Below are 5,432 nucleotides of genomic sequence, written 5' to 3'. Positions count from 1 at the left end.
TGTTGGTCCAAACTAGAGCCCCTTGTAGCGCCACCTCAGGGAAACTCGAGGGCTGGTTTTAGTTGTACGGATTGCTTATCCGGTGTGCCCTGAGAACGAGATATGTGCAGCTCCTATCGGGATTTGTCGGCACATTAGGGTGGTGTTGCTGGACTTGTTTTACCATTGTCGAGGATGTCTTGTAACCGGGATGCCGAGTCTGATCGAATTGTCTTGGGAGAAGGAATATCCTTTGTTGACCGTGAGAGCTTGTGATGGGCTAAGTTGGGACACCCCTGCAGGGATTTGAACTTTCGAAAGTCGTGCCCGCGGTTATGGGCAGATGGGAATTTGTTAATGTCCGGTTGTAGAAAACCTGAAGTTTATCTTAATTAAAATACATCAACCACGTGTGTAGCCATGATAGTCTCTTTCCGGCGGAGTCTCGGAAGTGAACACTGTGTTGGAGTTATGTTTGACATAGGTTGTTCTAGGATCACTTCTTGATCATAGTTTCTAGACCGTGCTTTGCCTTCTCTTCTCGCTCTCATTTGCGCATGTTAGCCACCATATATGCTAGTCGCTTGCTGCAGCTCCACCTCATACCTTTTACCTTACCCATGAACTTAAATAGTCCTGATCGCGAGGGTGTGAGATTGCTGAGTCCCCGTGACTCACAGATACTTCCAAAACCAGCTTGTAGGTGCCGTTGAACCGTGCAGGTGACGCAACCGAGCTCAAGGAGGAGCTCGATGAAGATTATGTTCGTAGTGTTGTTCCGTTTCCAGTTGATCAGTAGTGGAGCCCAGTTGGGACGATCGGGGATCTGTGTAGCATTTGGGGTAGTCTTCTTTTATTTTAGTTCCATAGTCGGACCTTGTGTGTATCTGGATGATGTAATTCTTTATTCATTTATTGTGTGAAGTGACGATTGTAAGCCAACTATGTATCTCTTTCCCTTATGTATTATATGGGTTGTGTGAAGATTACCTCACTTGCGACATTGCATTCAATGCGGTTATGCCTCTAAGTCGTCCTTTGACACTTGGGAGATATAGCCGCATCAAGGGCGTCAGAAGTTGGTAATCAGAGCCTTCCCCGACCTTAGGAGCCCCCTGCTTGATCGAATCGCTGGCGTTGTTGAGTCTAGAAAAATGTTTGGAGTCATTTAGGATTATATATATTGGAGAGTAGGATTCTTTTTACTCCTCAGTCCCTTCGTCGCTCTGGTGAGGCATCCTGACATAGAGTTTTGACTCTTCTCTTCTCAAATTTCACAAAAAAAATTTAGGATCACGCGGGTATCTTGGAATCGTTCTGATGGTTTTGTGACGAGAACATTGTTCTTGGTGGCTCCTGACATTTAGGGGTTGTGGCAGTGTCCTGGGGAGTTGAGCTCCGAGGTGTTGTCGTCACAATTTTATCATTGAGATTCTGGAATACCTGAGTTTCGCCGACATCAAAAATCTCTTTTATGCAGTTGTTGGTGAGATAACCTCGACGCCACCCAGTACTGGGCGGGAGTTCGGGAGTATTGCCATAACTCGTATAATGGATGCTTTTCGAAGGTTGAGGTAAATGATTTCCGAAGGTTTCTTGGTTATGTGTTGAAGGATGGATACAGCTGGATGTAGGATTTGCTAGTTTTGGGTGAGATATTATGCTTCCCCTGTATCCCCAACACCTGATTGCATAACTGGAAAGTTTTGGGAGTTTATAAGTGGGAATTCAAGTAGCTCTTACGATATCTTTCCGACAGATGTATGATATGAAATTGGGGTTCGACATCTAGTGGTTCGTCTATCCACGGTTGGTTTTACAGTCGTCTCATTGTGTCTTAAAGAGTCCTTGGCTATGCTGACTCGGGGACGCTTCGTATGTCATGTGCACTGCCTTGTACATGATGGTGTTGTACGATCGAGCCCGTGTAGGCCCCACCACGAAAACTTCGGACGAAATCTCCATCATATATTTGATTCGGCTTATTTTGCAATCCAATCCTTGTTTTGTTTAGAGATGTGGTATTCGAGTTGCTTCAAAGTCAAATGTTGATTCCATACCTTGTCTAAGCGGTGTTCTCATATTTCTATGTGAATACTAATCCTTCTCGATCATCGAGTTTGTCGTTTCAATTTCTTGTCAACCGGTGTGCTTCTCTTCAAGTGGTTCTGATCATTTTCAACATCCGCAATATCCAATCTCAGTTTTTCATCAATGTTGTTTGTTTCATCCGTATCCAAGTTGCCTTTGTTTTTCCCGCCCACCCACCCCTTTTCTTCAAGGAATCCGATGTCTTAATCAATTATCCTTTTATTCATGTGAAGTCTCTCCACCCTTTTCCGTCAATATTCTTATCCAGTGATTCTCATGAAGATCCTAACGGAACCTCAAGTTCATCATTATTCATTCTTTTTCTTCTCCAGTGGACGCAAATCAAGCCTTTGGTGTTGTTTATATCCCTTTTTCCTCATTTCAAATACCTTCTCTTGCCGGTGCACCTCATATTCAGTCATTTCTCGCTATTCAATTGTTCCGGAGTGCTCAAGATATACCGAAGATTCGTGCTTACACTCTGCTTCCGTTCAAACTACTTCGAGGATGTTATCAAATTCAAGCCATTTAAATTCAAACCGGTGGAATCTCTCTTTTGAAGCAATCGTTCAACGGTGTTTCTTTTGAGTGGGCCCTTCTCGAAATGTTCATCAACATTCTTTTCAGAGGAGCTCTAGCATTCTTCATCTTGCATCTCAAAGGCCAATTTGCTCAATCTTATATGTTGAGGTGGTATTATGCCATTTTTTACAATTTATGTGTGTTTCAGGATTCACATGTTGTTAAGAATGAGGTATTTTAAATCCATCAATCTCGTCATTGGAGTTATCTGGGTTATATTTCACCTAAAGCTTTCCCTAAGGATTAATGCTATGATCCAAGTTCTCCATCTACCCTCCCGGTGAAATATTTTCTCGTCTCCTTGTTCATATCAATCCAATTCTTTTCCCGTGAGTGGCAGGTTGTCACCTCATAATTGAAGATGTATTCCATAAGACCATATCAAGCTTATTCTTTTCGTTGTTGGTTTTCCAACAACTCCGTTCGACCCTTCTCCTAAGGATTCCTTTTCAAACTCTTTTGTGACAGAAGTTGGCATTTTCTTCTCAATTATTTTATGCAAATGTTCTATCTTCTATTATTTCTCTTCCGGAGGCATTGTGATGTTGCTGTCTTCGTTCCATCAACTCATTTTGCCTGGAGTGTTGTGACCTTTTTGCTCAAGTTCATATTTATAGCGTTGTTTGGCTATGTTACCGCTTTGATCAGCCCCCTCTTATACCTTGTCCTAGCAAACTGTTGTTTGGCTATGTTACCGCTTTGATCAGTCCCCTCTTATAGCGTTGCTAGTTGCAGGTGAAGATTGGAGATCGTTCCTTGTTGGAACACGTTTATTAATGCATCTATATACTTGGTAACGGGTGGAAGGCTCGGCCTTATGTCTGCTGTTTTGTTCCACTCTTGTCGCCCTAGTTTCCATCATATCTGTGTTATGTTCCCGTATTTTGCGTTCCATACACGGTTGGGTTATAATGGGAACCCCTTGACAGTTCGCCTTGAATAAGAATCCTCTAGCAATGCCCAACAATTGTTTTACTATTCGCCACCTAACCTCTTTTTCCCTTGGGTTCCGTGGACTCAAGGGTCATCTTTATTAAACCCCCCGGGCCAGTGCTCCTCTGAGTGTTGGTCCAAACTAGAGCCCCTTGCAGCGCCACCTCGGGGAAACTCGAGGGCTAGTTTTAGTTGTACGCATTGCTTATCCGGTGTGCCCTGAGAACAAGATATGTGCAGCTCCTATCGGGATTTGTCGGCACATACGGGTGGTGTTGCTGCACTTGTTTTAACATTGTCGAGGATGTCTTGTAACCGGGATGCCGAGTCTGATCGGATTGTCTTGGGAGAAGGAATATCCTTCGTTGACCGTGAGTGCTTGTGATGGGCTAAGTTGGGACGCCCCTGCAGGGATTTGAACTTTCGAAAGCCGTGCCCGCGGTTATGGGCAGATGGGAATTTGTTAATGTCCGGTTGTAGAAAACCTGAGGTTTATCTTAATTAAAATACATCAATCGCGTGTGTAGCCGTGATGGTCTCTTTCCGACGGAGTCCGGGAAGTGAACACGGTGTTGGAGTTATGTTTGACGTAGGTTGCTCAAGGATCACTTCTTGATCATAGTTTCTCGACCGTGCTTTGCCTTCTCTTCTCGCTCTCATTTGCGTATGTTAGCCATCATATATGCTAGTCGCTTGCTACAGCTCCACCTCGTAACTTTTACCTTACCCATGAGCTTAAATAGTCTTGATCACGAGGGTGTGAGATTGCTGAGTCCCCGTGAGTCACAGATACTTCCAAAACCAGCTTGCAGGTGGCCGTTGAACCGTGCAGGTGATGCAACCGAGCTCAAGGAGGAGCTCGATGAAGATTCTGTTCATAGTGTTGTTCCATTTCCAGTTGATCAGTAGTGGAGCCCAGTTGGGACGATCGGGGATCTGTGAAGCATTTGGGGTAGTCTTCTTTTATTTTGGTTCCCTAGCCGGACCTTGTGTGTATCTGGATGATGTAATGCTTTATTCATGTATTGTGTGAAGTGCCGATTGTAAGCCAACTATGTATCTCTTTCCCTTATGTATTACATGGGTTGTGTGAAGATTACCTCACTTGCGACATTGCTTTCAATGCGGTTATGCCTCTAAGTCGTGCTTTGACATGTGGGAGATATAGCCGCATCGAGGGCGTCACACATTCGCTTCAGCACAACCTTCCATCCTCAAACTAGTGGCCAAGTCGAGTGAGTCAATCAGATCCTTGAAGATATGCTTTGGGCTTGTGTCATTTCCTTCACTATGAAGTGGGAATATTGTCTTCCATATGCCAAGTTCTCCTACAACAACAGCTTCCAAGCAAGCTCGGGCAAGGCCCCACTCGAGATTCTCTATGGCAGAAAGTGACGTACTCCTCTTAATTGGTCAGAGACTGGTGAACGCCAACTTCTTGGAAATGACTTAATCATAGAAGCTGAAGAAATGTGTAAAGTCATCCGTGAAAATCTCAAAGCAGCGCAATCGGGCCAGAAGAGTTACTATGATAGCAAGCACCGTGACTTGGCTTTCGAGATCGGAGACCATGTCTACCTCCGTGTCTCTCCAATGAAAGGCACTCGTCGCTTCGGTATCAAAGGGAAGCTAGCCCCTAAATACGTGGGTCCTTTCAAGATCATTGGTAAAAGAGGCGACCTCGCCTTTCAACTTGAGCTTCCGTCCAACTTCGCAAATGTGCACGATGTATTTCACGTGTCGCAGCTTCACAAGTGCTTCAAGACTCCTGAGCGCACCATCAACTTCGAAGAGATTGATCTCCAAGAAGACATGTCTTATCATGAGCATCCCATTGCTATTCTTGA

This window comes from Triticum dicoccoides, chromosome 3A (genome assembly GCF_002162155.2).
Source record: "Triticum dicoccoides isolate Atlit2015 ecotype Zavitan chromosome 3A, WEW_v2.0, whole genome shotgun sequence".
In the NCBI taxonomy this organism is placed as follows: Eukaryota; Viridiplantae; Streptophyta; class Magnoliopsida; order Poales; family Poaceae; genus Triticum; species Triticum dicoccoides.
The sequence above is the reverse complement of the archived record's forward strand: the minus strand, read 5'-3'. Positions refer to the sequence as shown.